The 15,367-nt window shown below is 40.5% G+C and overlaps 1 protein-coding gene across 1 annotated transcript in view; it reads right to left on the bottom strand.

The window, feature by feature from the left end:
- The window catches only part of DNAH1 (dynein axonemal heavy chain 1), a 5,225,710-nt gene that overhangs the window by 114,455 nt on the left and 5,095,888 nt on the right, over positions 1 to 15,367 (bottom strand). The gene's annotated exons all lie outside the window — the stretch shown is intronic.

Here is a 15,367-nt window from a genome sequence, read left to right on the forward strand (position 1 = left end):
ATATGGTTTAAGTGAATGAAAGCACTTATTTTTATTGAAATAAAGTTTACTGAAGGACTGACTAGCTTTTCTTTTGAATGTCATTGCTTTCCATGGTTGGCCTCATTGTCTGTCCAAAGACTTTGGACCATTATTCCTTTGAAAAGCCCCTCTCCACCCAAAGGAGCGTGCATCCGTGGTCACTGATGCCATCAGTCTCAGGGTTTGAAATGTTTTTCCAGACCAAAACACTGTGGCTTATAGCCATCATTGAAGATGTTTTTGCAGGAGTCTGTGATGATTATGATTTTGAATACAGAATGGCAGCTTTGTGACTATTGAGCCTGCAGAAGCCATTGTAGGATTCTCATGTGAAAGTGAGAAAATTCCACTGTCAGAATTGAAGAAGCCATCAAGCCCAAGACTCTTGAAGACTAAGTCTGCAGCTTTTTGATAGCAAATGAGTTTTGAATGCAGATTGCAATATCTGAATTATTTCCTGAGAGAAGAGATACAATACAAACAGTGGTATCCGAGTCACATCCCAGAAAGACTAACCTCTGTGTGGGGTTCAGGTTGGATTTTTGTAAATTTATAGAAAATCCTAGGAAGTTGCAGAGATTTAGAAGATAATCACTGACCTTCTGCAGAGGCTCCGTCAATGAGGCAGCCCAGAACCAGTTGTCTAAATACAGGAAAATCTTATATTCCTGAAGCTGTAGATGAGCTGCTATGATGGCCATGCATTTGGTAAACACACTGGATGCTCTTCTGATTCCAAATGGCAGAGCTCTGAACTGAAAATAGCTGGCTCCTATTTGAATGTGCAGAAATCTCTTGCACTCCTTTGCTATCTTTATGTGAAAGCATGCATCCTGGCAATCCACTTAGCATATCTACTCATTCTCCCTAACACAGGGTAAAATCAAATGCACCGTTACCATTCTGGAAAGGGTCATTTTATATAAGTGTTTAGAAGTCTGAAGTCCAAAGTGGTCCTGAGGTCCTTGCATTTCTTCTAAACCAAAAAGAATTTGGAATAGAATCCTAACCCTGTCTGGTCTAGTGGGACCTCCTGGGTAGCTCTTTTTGTGAGAAGAGATAGAATCTCTTTTGAAGCAGCCTATGCCTGACTGGGTGGGACATTCAGCAATGGGTAAGGAGGTTGAGGGGGAATTTCCTAAAATGAAATGAAATAGCCTCTGGATGTAATGTCTCTTGCCCAACTGTCTGTTATGATGGTGAACCATGATGTTGGATAGAGGGAGACAAATCCTGACTGCGTCTAGAAGGGAACAGTCGGGCAGACCTTCAGGGATTCTGAGGCCTCCTGTCAGAGAAAGGCAAGTGATATCCTAGATTCTGCAGACCTCTACAGCCTTTGGGCTTCCATCCATTGAAAGGACTGTCTCTGCCATTGCACCCCTGTCAGAAGGTGAGTCAAACTGATGTCTAGACTCATGGAATCAGAGTGAATGGGGCCCTGTTTGATTCCTGTTATATGAGCACTGAGGGGTCTCTAACTTGACTCCAACTGCATAGATATTCTTGTCATCCTGGTCACACTTCTGCATCTTCTTTGTCATGGATGACCCAAACAAGGATGACCCATCAAATAAAGCATTAGTGATGGACACTTTCAAGTTTTTCAGCAAATCACATAGGAGCAGCCAGATATGGCTACTCATTGCTAAGCCATTTTCCACCACTCTAGCTGCTCCATCAGCCACACTATACATGGGGCACATATGTCAGTGATGGTAGACAGGGTCATAAGAGTGGACTCTAGCTGTTTCATAGATGGATTCTTTTGAGCAGATAAATCTTCCTGTGCAAGATTTCTACAGCTCAGCTTATAACTAAAGGTATGACATCTAGATTTATGGATGCCATAGTACTATTATACTATGCCCTTATCAGACCAATAATAATTTTGGCATGGACCTTGTCAGGCACTTGCAACAGTTGGAGCATCGTCAGAGGTTTCTCACCAAAAAATACAGGGTATAACCAAAATCTCTGATGGAGACTGATTAAAAGTCCTCTAACTGTATTCAGTTTCCTACCAGTTACTGAGGGGTGATATGTGCCTGACCTAAAAAGCAGTCTATGATCCATCACTGATGAAAATGTTGCATTTTCTAAAACTAACTGCACAACGGCTACCCACTCCTGATCTCTGACAAGAATAGATCATGCTGGAGAGACAGATGTGTCCTAGAGATTGCTCCTCCTCTGGAACAGGCTACCTATTTATGTGAAGTACAGCCCTTCCCAGACAATATAAAACTGTAATCTGGACCAATTGATGGGAAATTGCACATTCACTCCTGGGTGGCACCCATCTCCCTTATGGATAAAGGCAGTCTTTTAAATTAATAAATAGAAAGTGCCACTTCAAAAACTGACTAAAAAATATAACTTAAAGTAGGACCAAATAAACTGCTGTTACACCAGTGTTATTTAGTACTTTTATTCGATTTAATAATTCAAACTTCTTCAGAACAATGACCACAATCTTCCAAACATATTTAAGTAAAGTTATTAAACTGAATTAATTCAAATTAAATTGAATGAAAGCACTAAATTACACTGGTGTAACAGATTTATTTGGTCCTACTTCAAGTTTAATTTTTTAGCTGTAAAAATTGTCAAAACCCCGCTTGATAACCCTTATTATATTTCTTCTACAGATAGAAACCTGGGTAAAATCTGTGTAAAACTGGCTAGGCTTGTAAGGGCTCTTGAGCTGTTAGCCTAATAATCTATTAAGATAGTTCAATGCACACAACATGAAGGTGCGCAAAGCATATACACCTTCCCTAGTCCATCCATCATCATAAACTCCTTATTAGGGAATGAATGGATGTCGAGTTCTCTGAAAGTTCTCTTTTAGTCCCTGCCACCACAATGAAGGAATCAATGGGTGAAGATTGGCCAAAAAGTGTTTATCCTTCAGGGGGTGGAGAATCTGGCTTCCTGGGGATTGTCTCACAGGTATCAGGCTCCTGCCATGATCTTGTGGCTGCAAAGTTGATGAGCTTGTCAGCCAGTGGGACCACCACCCAGGACATAAATTGTGTTGTTCTGTATGACTAAAACAATACTTCCTCGACCTGAGGTGGGGGGGCAAGCTCCTCTTTGCCGCATCAATTCTAAAATATAACCAAAAGAAAAATCCTCTTGAGTAGATTGTGAGGATTCCTCTCTAATCCTCCAAGTCAGTATCTGAAGTTTGGGACTCAGAGGGGAGTCAGTAGGTTTCCTCTTACATGTCCTCTTTTTTGTCAGTTCAGGGAATGAGTCACCTGAGTCCTCAGAGGACTATCTCTGCAACTGAGGAGTAGGTTTGACATTAACAGAGGCAACTCTGACCTATAGATCCCTCAGCAGAAATTGACAAGACTGAGATAGGCCAAGGGGTGGAACCATGACCTGTGAAGCTTGTGTAGCCACCCTTTTGGGTGAGGAAATGATCAATCTTGACACCTGGAAGGCAGTGCCTACCTCCAACAGATCTTAGAAGACCACTCCCACTAACAGATCCAATCTTCCCTTTGGAGAAAGAGAAGCTGTCATTGGGGGAGACTTCTGAAGCCAAGAAGACCGCTGGTCCCAATGAGATAACTGGCAAAGAATATTTGAAGGCAGATGTCTCTACCACCACCTATGCAATGAAGTCAAGGACAACAGGCCACTGATGGAACCAAAGGTACTAACCAAAGTCCTCAGATCTGAGATTCAAATGGCTTGTCAAAGTCAAGTGAATTGGAGCAATAAATTCTGGAGTCAAACTAGCATGGAATGTCAGTCTCTGAGCCACAGGATCCAGAAGGAGCAATAGTTCCGATGAAACTGCTACTGAGATATGGACAGGTGAGCGTGTTATAATAGGGGAACTTGCATGGATCTGGCCACCTTTAGAGCCAAATGGGATGGGATGACCCCCACTTCAATCTGAGTCTTTACAAATTTTTGTATCAAGTTTTCCAAATTCACCTCAGATGTACTTCTATAAAACCTGACAGATCACATAGAGACAACAGATAAGGTCTTGATGAGGGATGGTCTAATTTTTCTGTTGATAGTTTTTAAGAAAATTATGGATCATAATTGAATCCATAAATTTCAGATCCAGAGGAGGAAGAGCATAGGTTGGAGTTCTAGCCCTATGCTCTTCGAATCTTGGAACCTTTGGAGGTGGGGTTCAAGCCAAAGTTTCACTCAGCGTTTTCTTAGGATCTGTTTCTTTGTGTTTGAAAGGTTTGGCAGAAAGTGTTTTGCTTTTGTTATTTCTGGATCTGACAGGAGGAGACCTTTGACAATTAACTTATTCCTCCTGTCTGCCAATGCCCTAGGTCCAAAATACGCACAAATCTCACATGAAACAGGTAGGTGAGGGACCCCTAAGCAAACAAAGTTTGTAAATCTTGAGGTGGGATCTTATGCTGACACATGGCACACTTTTTAAAACTGTTTTGTTTCAACATAATAAACACAAACATACTTCACAATAGCAATAAGCTGTGTTTGTAACCAGCTATTATAGCTTAGAAAATTAACTGTGTAAATCTAAAATCAGACAACACTAAATGTGGTATTAACTGTACTACAAAATTATGAAACAGTAAAACACACACTAATACCATTACAAATCATTAAACTATATTCTTAACACTCTTGACCCTAGTTTTAATGACCATTACTATGTTCTAATGGGTCTACCTCAAAAAGTCGAAACCCAACCTCATTGAAGATGACATCCATCCTCAACCCCTTTTCCCAAACCCACTTCATCAACAGACTGGGTCAACAATGACCTTCCCAGGCAAAGTAACCACTCACTCAACAACACACAAAACAGACACCGCACCATTCAAAACCAACCCAGGTGGGAGGGTTTGCCCCTCCAACTAAATATACCAACTCCAAGATTACAGTACAGTTGGGAAAAGGGCAAAGTTCACCTTCATGGCCAACAGGTTACCTACCCAACAAATGTCTTTGTTAATCCGGTCTGTTGATGAAGTGGGTTGTGGATTTGGTCTCAACGATGTGATCTTTGATGATGTCAGGTTTCAATATTATCAGGTAGACCTGTTCTAATATACTCTTACACTACTAACAGTATAGTAATAATTTAATGAAGGAAGAAAATGGCAGTGAAAGCTGAAGAAAGGGCTAGACAGTAGAAATAAAAAAAAACACTATTAAAGATGAAAAATTCTTTTCAGACTAGCAGATAATAGAATGCTGTTCAAAAAATGAACACTTTCAACAATAATTATCAATCACTGAACAAGATAAAGAAATGAGGCAGAGCACTTATATAGTCGAGTTGACACTGCTACTTGCAAAGGTGGCAAATGAGATCTGGTGTAAATGGGGAACAGGTGTATTGTGAGAAGGAAGATTTCTTAAAGAGGCTTGAGTTTGGATCACTAATTCTGCTGAGTCAGATCTGACAAGCGGATTAAGGACTTATATGTTAGAACAGCTGGATTGAATGAAGAGGAAACTTGATTTAACAAAATTAAAACACAGTCATTATCCCTGCATCAAAGGCCATGAAACAATGCCTGCATTCCTTACACTTATCTCCCTTTTTAAACCATGACTGCAGAACAGTAATGAAAGAAATGCTGATTGTTCAACATAAGTATGTTGAACAACAAATCGAGCCTTATCAATGTTTGCTTCACCTTTTATACTGCTAACCTATACATCATGATCCACAAATGAGAAATAAACTTAAAAGCTTTCATCATTTCCATTGTCCTCATACATTATGCCAATAGATCTGCACACAACGTAATGTTGACTTCTCACCACACATTCCCTACATAAATAATGTCAAGCATGCTCAGCTTTAATAAACGATACCCATGCCATTACCACTACTGTCACTGCCATCAGCATACAACAATTAAATAAACTACTGACTTCAGTTTGAAATAAAAATATGTTTCCATGGAGGTAATTATCAACTAAGTAGAATTTCCATAACTTGCTAATATTATATAAGTGTAAAGATTTTATCATACTTTAAAAGGTTTGCACTTTCCCGCAGGAGCTGCTACTAAGCTCTACCAATTGCAGATACATTTAGCAGGTTTACAGTTGCTGACAGAAATTCAGTCTGATTTACATGTTTTGTATGTAACTTAAGGTCAGCCACACAATGTGTGTGTGTGTGTGTGTGTGTGTGTGTGTGTGTGCGCGCGCGCGTGTGTGCATGTTTCTCATCATACATAGGTAAATCGCCTGCAGAAGGTTATGAATAAGATGAGCTGACCAGTGCTGGCCACAGGAATGTGCAGCAGAGCACGCATGTTAAAATGCAGTTTAATTATCCCACAGCATTTTCTACGAAAATCTGATTAAGTCATATTGTAGCTTAAAGTGCAATAATGCCTAATCTATAGCCATCCTTCATAATATGACACACCTTAACACTTCATAACAGTAAATCAATTTAATTAAAGCAATGAAACACAAACTGGGCATGTTATTTGTAAATTCCACTTACAAAAAAGTAATTATGAAATGATTATCTCAATCACTACTTCAAATCTCATGCTTCTATAACATCTGAGTACATGATATTACTAACAAATGTGGATTTCAGGAGAACACATTAACCAAACACACAAGTACGCCCATGACAAAGTAGTGCAGTAAAGACCATTTTCCATTAAACAAACCAATATCATCAGCACAAATGTGTTTCAGTTTAAAAAGAAATATATATGACATGTCAGTTTTACAATTCAATTGGTAAACCTAACTTTATCAAAATATCACTTCCATGAGTAAAACCCCTACATGGCTGCGTGGGTTGGATATATTGATGTCACAACTTAGATGGCGTGGTTCCCACTCTATGAACCATAGCCCTGCGGTTACATTCTCCAGTTTGGTTTGTGTACTTCTAAGGATGGCAGCACCTGTGAGAGAATGAGACTGATCTCCAAGTTGGTCCAATAAGAAGAGTAAAATTATGGTTTACCTCGTATAGGAGTCCTATATGTAGAAAAATAAAAATCATGTGGCCAGCACTGAGTGGAAAAAAGGCTGACATCTAGCAGAAATTGTCTGATCTCCTGTCACCCCTAACAGGGATCACCTGTTCTGGGTTCCAGTGTTGGCACAGGTATGATGACCTGCAGAGGTACAAGCCTGACCAGCTGACTGAGTGGGTTTCGCAGGTTAGGACAAGAAGACCAGAGTTCTACACAGAATTGTAACATTTTATTTTTCTTCTTACTTGCACAATTTTTATGAAATAGTATTTTAATAGACTAAAATATATGTTTACATAAATGCAGCTATGTGCAAGTACAAATGTATGTGTGATTGCAAAGATATATTTTTATATATATACACACACACATACATATGTTGAAAATACATAAGAGAAACACAAGGAAGGGACCATAAAAGTGAAAAGACAAATGAGTGACTACACATTTATGAGACTTGCACCTGACTGAATTCACATTGATATAGGAGCATGCAGGAAAAGGAATGGTTGACTGTAAATGTGTCCAAGTCTGCAATATAGTAAACAGCCTGTATCTATGAGTGTTGACAAGTTAGGGTTAGTTAAGGGGATAGATTTAATGCTATGCCTGATTGATGTGGGTGTTCTATGGTTTAGGGTTAGCACACATGAAAAGGGTGGTGCAGGGGTCAAACTGATAAAAATGACCAGGTTTCTTATATGAGGAAATACCACTTTTAGTCAGAAAATAATGAATAATATTTTCTTAAAAGGGCAACTATTTCTGTGTAAAGGGGTTTCTAATGGGGACTTATCAGTCAGAAACAAAACTATTAACAGACTGCTGCTCCTGTGCAGCCCCAAAGATGCTTCTCCTTGAGGTAGCAAGAAAGCACTGAAAAAATTTCACTCTGACTGCTGATTTCTCTCCTTGGGGTTAGCCAATCAGCAGTCATAGTGAAAATGTGTTTAGGGGGAATGGGGGGGGAGCAGAATTTTGTGAAGCTGGCCAGTTGTCTCCTAGGTACAGAAACAACCTATCTAGCCTAAATCTGGCTGCAGCAGTGGAAATGCTGAACATTTAACTTTTCTTATAGATACCATGTCTTCAGATGAACAACATTTAACCTTTTGTTTTTTCTTTATAGGCATTTCAAGTGACTGACTTGGAGAAGGAAAATTTGTCCCATCAAGAGATCGCTTTCCTCAAATACATCCAGCAGCATTCTCCAGTATGTCTCCATGTCTCAATAAAGATCTTCTGGCTCAGACACTGGAACAGCCAAAGAGGACATGGGTGACACCCGGTTCATGGTGGCTGAAAGAAGTACACCAGTGGAAGCAGCACAGTTAAATGAGTGGTCTTAATAACTACTTGCCACTACAGTCACCCACCATTGGCTGAGGCAAAGACTGAGCCAATGGAATCAGCAAGATATATTACCAGGAAGGGAGAACTTAAACTGCAGGAATATGTAAAGAAAATTAAACAAGTGGATAAAGAGCTAGCAGATACATGGATTACTATAAAAAATTAAATAAATAAAAGGTAGTTTAAAGAGTTAAGAAGTTCTTGGAAGATGTTTTAGGATAGTTATTTTACAGATTGTTGGAAGGGTTAAAGATGAATGTTAAATGAATGGCATAGGACACAGGATGGAAAAAGTAGGTTTGTATGATGGAGTAATATCTATTTGGATAGAGTGATAAAGAAGGACAGTAAGGAGTGGACAACAATTTCTTTACCAAACTTTACCAAACTGTTTTAGTAAGATTTGGCTAAGAATATTTTTACGATCACACAGGATGCAGGAGGCCAGTACAAGTATACGGCTAGTATGGGGCCAGGAAAAGATACAGGGACAGTGGAATACAAATTTCTCTCTCGCTCTCTCTGTCTATATATATATATATATATATATATATATATATATTTAAACATAAAAGTTTGTGTATGCTATTCAGGAGGCAGAAATAGACAATTTGATGATTACTGTACATGTAGCTAAAACTACTGACTAATTCAAGAGTATTTGGAAAGATTTTTAATGGAATTAATTGACTATACAAGGACTCTTGGTTAAAATTCATGGTTACTGGTTATACAAAAAAGAAAGAAGTATGCATAATGGTAGGCATTTAAATCAATATGTCTAACATTATTATTTAGATGCATATAACTACTACAGTTTGTTTGTGTCTTTCAGCTTTTCCCGGCTAGGGGTTGCCACAGCGGAACTCCGGTCCGCTAATGACTGGTAGTTGACTTTTATGTGCCGAGTTACCAGCCCTGATGCACAACCTTCAATGAAGGTATGCCCATTCATGCATGTCTCCACGCAGAAGACGCTCTAGCTGAGAATCGAACCGGACAGCGTCTTACTGCGAGGCGACAATGCTACCGCAGCACCACCACCACAGTATATAACATAAAAAGGGTAAAAGAGAAAGGCTAGATTTGGTGCTATAAAGTAAAAAGAGGAATGACTCTGTCTTAGGCAGGGGACATGATTTATATGTAAGACAAAATGCAAATGCTAATCAAAGACTGTTTTGAGCAAAGGATTGGAAGATTCTGGAGTAAGAACTAATAAAAAATATATAAAGGTTTAGGGTGACCTGGGAGGTGGAAAGAATCAAATCCTGTTGCCTGAACTACAAAAAGCAGATACTAACAGGTCAGAACCTTAATCCTCTATCTTAAATGCCAGGCAGTTTTTTTTTCTGGCTATATGGGTTCATTGCTGAACCTCATAAAAGAAATGTTTTGTGTAGGGAAAGAAGAAATGTATGACTGAATGTAGGGCACTCTGTTCTACTTTTGACTCGTTTCTGGTTGAATAGGAAACAATATAGGTAGAATGGTGACGACAGAGAGGTTACAATGAACTAAGAATAATTCTGCTGGCTAGTAAGGACAGGACTAAGGGACAAGTTGTCATATTCATAAATGGAAGGGCAGATGATCTTCAGGCTGGCCTGCCAGAACCTCTGGAATGAGGTGAAAATTTAGATAAGGGAAGGAGTGAAGGATGATGTATCAGATGGACTAGAATGAAAAGGATACAGTGTTATCATAAGTACATAACTTTCATATCCTATTTCATCTGCTCATCCAATCCAACTACTGGATCAGAATCCCAGGTTACATGACTTCTTGAGTGACATTATGACAAGATGCATCTCAAAACTGTAGCTCCAAAGGAAGCTCTAACCCTGGGTATTACATTCAGTTTGCAATGTCTGGCACTGGTGAGCAATGTAGACCATGCTGCTGCAGTACAAATTTCATCCACAGCAGTATTTCTGAAAAAGGCAATAGAAACTAAGACACAACTAGTTGAGTAACCTCTTGGTTTAGTTGGTAAGAATTTACTTTTGGAAAAGTATGGAAAAGAAGCAGAGTTAGAAAGCCATCTAGACAACATTACTTTGGAACATTTCTTACCCATTCTGTTTGGGAGCAAAGGACATAAATAATTGCATATCCTTGCTGATTGTTCTGATTCTCTGCAGATAAAATCTGAGTTGTGTATGGACATACACTGTGTGTGTGTGTGTGTGTGTGTGTGTGTGTGTGTGTGTGTGTGTGTGTGTGTGTGTGTGTGTGTGTGTGTGTGTGTGTGTGTGTGTGTGTGTGTGTGTGTGTGTGTGTGCGTGTGTGTGCGCGTGTGTGTGTGTGTGTGTGTGTGTGCGTGTGTGTGTGTGTGTGTGTGTGTGTGTGTGTGTGTGTGTGTGTGTGTGTGTGTGCACATGTGTGTGTGTGCGCGTGTGTGTGTGTGTGTGTGTGTGTGTGTGCGCACGTGTGTGTAAAAGATATTTTCCCTTATTAGAATGATTAGACAACCATACAATGATTGGTTGACTTAGGTTATTCTCTGATGCCACTTTTGGAGTAAAGGAAAGGTTGAGTCTCAGAGATACCCTGTCCTTATGAAAGATTACGTATGGTGCAGTAGGAGATAATGCATGCTAATTCTGAAATCCTCCTAGCTGATGTAACAGCAATCAAAAACAGAAGTTATGTACTTACCATAACAATACAGCCTTTCATCCCAGCCTGTCTGATACACATATGGATCCTCGTGCCCCCACTTTACATAATCTATGAGAAGGCAGAGAAGAGTCTTGAAAGTCGATGTGGAAGGAGGAGATAACTGCCAGCTGTACCTTTATGGTGAAGAAGCAGGACCCAGATGAGAATAAAATGGATAAAAAGCATTATACATCTCCAACAGATGCCAAAGAATGCTTCTAGATTCTGAGATTCTACCATATAGCTAATATTTTCTATTTGCTGCGATGCACTCTACACACAGAAAATTTATAGAAACATGAGGATATGAACTACATTAGTGGGGAAGGATGTATCCTATGTCATCATTGGAAATGGAGAAAAAATGCAGTAAGCTTCAGGCTGAAAATGTCCATGTGAGTTTCCCCCAGAAGGGTGAGTGATGAGGTCTGGCAGTAGATCAAGGAACCAAGGAGGTTCCTCCAGGATAAGTTTGAGGAGGGGAAATCATATCAGTCTGGGTGAAAATGGGGCTAAGAGGATGATTGTAGTCTTGCAATGAATGGTTTTCTGTATGAACATGGTCATGAATGGAGCAGGGTGAAAGGCATAAAGTAACAGTGGTGGCCAACAGAGTCTCTTAGAGGTCTGTCCCTGATGATGGAGAATGGCAAAATAACTGCTGCACTTGGTGTTCTGGGAGTCACAAACAGATCACAGAAAGGTTTTCCCCAGTGACTACAAATCTCCTCCACAACTGCTGGAATCAGGGACCACTTGTGAGGCAATAGAAGTTTCTACTGAGCCTGTCCACTAGATTGCAGAACCTTCCAGGGATGTGTATTGCAGTCAGAAACTGGTGACAGGCCACCATCCATTACCACATTCTCATGGCCTTGTGACAAAATGGATAAGATCTGGTTCCTACTTGCTTATGTACAAGACGACTGTCACATTGTCCATTTGTTTGTTTATCACTCCCACAGGACAGCCCTGCAGCTTTCCACAACACAAGGTGAACCACCTTCATCTCCAGGACATTTATGTGAAGACAAGTCTATGAGTCTGACCAAAACCTCAGTCCATTCTCCTCTCACAATGCCGACCTCAAGATAGGATATGTCAATGGTCACTGTTACTACTGGGGGAGGGAACCTCGAAGGGCCTGCCTGCAGATATCATTGGAAAGACATCAGTTTAGATGAGTTCTGCATAATTGAGCTAGCCTGATGGGTTGAGCTACGAAACTGTACTTCTGAGACCACTGTGACTGGTTTAACCACTGTAAGACTCTCACATGATAATGAGCATACTGCACCATTAGAACTGATGATGCCATGAGGCCCAAAACATTTCAAGATCAACCAAACCACAAGGTGATCGGACCCCAGAAGATTTTGAATTGTAGCCCTCAAGCCCTCAAGGAAGAAATTCTGTCCTATGGAAGAGGGATCAGAGTTACTGCCATATCCAAATGGCTGCCCAGAGAGACTAAACAGTGAGGAGGAATCAGGTTGGATGTTCCCAGATTTACTGAAATGACTAGGGAAACACATCACTAGAACAGATAATCACTTACTTGCAGAAGAGACTCCCTGGAAGAGGCAGTCAGGATAAAGTCAGCCAGATAAGGTAAAATTTTGAATCCTTGAAGATGCAGATGAAATGCCATGTATTTGGTGAACACCCTGGGGGCTGAGGTGAGACCGAAAAACAGGGCTCTGAACTGAAAATGTTTGACTCCTAATCAGAAGCACAGAAATCTCCTGGACTCTTTCTTTAACTTATGTGAAAGTAAGCATTCTGGGAATCTATAGAGCACATCAATCCATTCTTCTAGAGACATGGAAGTATTATCTGTGCTGAGACCAATTGAAACTATGTCTTCTTGTAATTTTAGGAAGCTTAGGTTCAAAATGTGCTACAGGTTCTTCATTTTCTTTGGAAGCAAAAAGAGTTGTGAATAAAATCCTGACCTGATCTGGTCTGGTGGGACTGCCGTGATGCCTTGAGTAGAGAATGAACCTCTTGTATAGCGGCCTTTGCCTGACTGGATGGGATGGCAATAGAGGATGTGGGGGTGGGGTATTTCCAAAAATGGAGTTTAATAAAGTACTCTTGTGTAAAATCTTAACCATAACAGTAGATGTCTTTCTGTTCAGTGTTGCAGTATTCTTCACAGTAGGGATCAAAATGTGCTACAGGTTCTTCATTTTCTTTGGAAGCAAAAAGAGTTGTGAATAAAATCCTGACCTGATCTGGTCTGGTGGGACTGCCGTGATGCCTTGAGTAGAGAATGAACCTCTTGTATAGCGGCCTTTGCCTGACTGGATGGGATGGCAATAGAGGATGTGGGGGTGGGGTATTTCCAAAAATGGAGTTTAATAAAGTACTCTTGTGTAAAATCTTAACCATAACAGTAGATATCTTTCTGTTCAGTGTTGCAGTATTCTTCACAGTAGGGATCACCTGCCAAGTATAGCACAACACCCATCCAGTATACCAAAGCCTTTAGATTTTGTGTGCACCATATGTCACACATATACTCCCTGTACAGGGCATAGGGCATAAAGGCGACATACGGGCACAGTTACCCAGAACTGAATTATCCAAGAAGAGAACCATCTCCGTAATATAAAAAAGGCTATATATATCCAGAAGGAGAAAATGCAGATGGAAAAGGGAGACCTTTGGCCAGGAGGGGAACCAAAACAAAATCCATAAGAAAAAAGGGGGTTGGTGGGAATACTGCAGTAATAAAGACAAGAACATCTACAATTATGGTATGATTACCTCAACTGTACTATGTCCCTCTGTATCACTGTTGCAGTATTCTCCACAGTAGGGAGAGTACAAAAGCTCAGGAAAAGGACTGAAAGATGGAAGGCTTGGAAAAGCCCTCAACAACTCATTCATAACGGCTCAAGCAAAACCTGCTCTGGCCCTAGAAACCATATCTAATGTATAATGCTTAGTGAAGGTATGTCTAAAGACCAAATGGCAGCTTCAAGGATGGAACTGGTGTCCAGCACCTTCAAGCAATCACCAGAAGAGGCAACAGCCCTGGTGGAGTGAGCTCTAACAGAAGTAGAAATACATTTGCAATGAAAAGAATAACAAAAATAAATGGCCTTAGATATCCAGGAGGAGATGATTTGCTTAGAAACAGCCAAACCCAATATCCTGGGATAAAAACAAAAAGTCAACTCTTTTTTGAGGACATGCTCAGTGTTTGACAGGAGGCAAGAAAATCTGCAACCAGAAATCTTGTATGTCCAAATGGAAGAGATTTTCTCTCTGGTGCCATGCTCATAACCAGGATCCATTTTCAGCTGGGGTCCCTCTGGTTCTCTTCTATTTGTGTGAGTTGCTCCAGTCTGGCTTGTCATTCATCTGTACAGAGTTGTGTTTCTGGATGTAGTCCATCAGTGTGGTATTCCTCAGGTAGATCTTTTTGCCTCCCCTCTGAACAAGCAGCTACCCCTTTTCTGTTCCAGAGTTCCGTGGAAGATGGATACCCTTCTTTTCCTTGGAAGGGGATGTTTTTCCATGCCTTTCCTCCCCTTCCCCTACTTCCAAGAGTCCTGCAGAAGATTCAGCTGGCCTCCCCAAAAATCTTGTTAATGACTCCTTTTTGGCCAAGACAACACTAGTTCTCCCTCTTAATGCATCTTGCCAGGGGCAATACTTATAAGTTACCTCACCGATTGGATCTCCTTACACAGGACAAGGTGTCAGTCATCCATCCTCACTTGTCTACTCTTCAACTGACACTGTGGGTGATACAAATCATGACAGACCCATAGGTAGCAGCTCTGGTCATGTGTGTCTGGAAATGATTGGCCCAAAAGGCCAAAGTAGAAACAGTATAAACCTTACCAATTCTCTCCATTGCCCTAAGATCCTTATCTGAAGGTGGAATCTTCGAAGAGGGTAAAGTTTAGAAAGCTTGCCAGAGGTGATTGACACCACCATAGAGTCAGCAGAAGGACATTTAAGAATTGACAGTCCTCAGGAACCTTACAGAACCTGTCTGGTTTCTTTGGAGCAGGAGGATGAGAATCAGGAGACTTAGAAGCAGCTATAAAGGTATCTAACAAAGCAGCTAACATGGGAGGTGCTGCAGAAGGTTTAGAACTGCCCGCCTGAAACAGCTCATAATACCTTTTTCTGGATAGTAGATACTTGAGAAGAATCCCATTTAAAGTACTCCATCATTCTAGCTATAGTGTCTCCAAAAGACAATTCCTCAAAAGGAGACTAAGGACTCACAGACTCTTCTTCATCAGAACCATAAGCCAAAGGGGAAGGTTACTGGGAAGAATAGGACAGGGACCCATCATCATTCTCTGAATCCTCATTTGAGGAAT

The sequence above is a fragment of the Protopterus annectens genome, chromosome 7.part0, assembly GCF_019279795.1.
Source record: "Protopterus annectens isolate FY-2018-M chromosome 7.part0, PAN1.0, whole genome shotgun sequence".
NCBI lineage: Eukaryota > Metazoa > Chordata > Ceratodontiformes > Protopteridae > Protopterus > Protopterus annectens.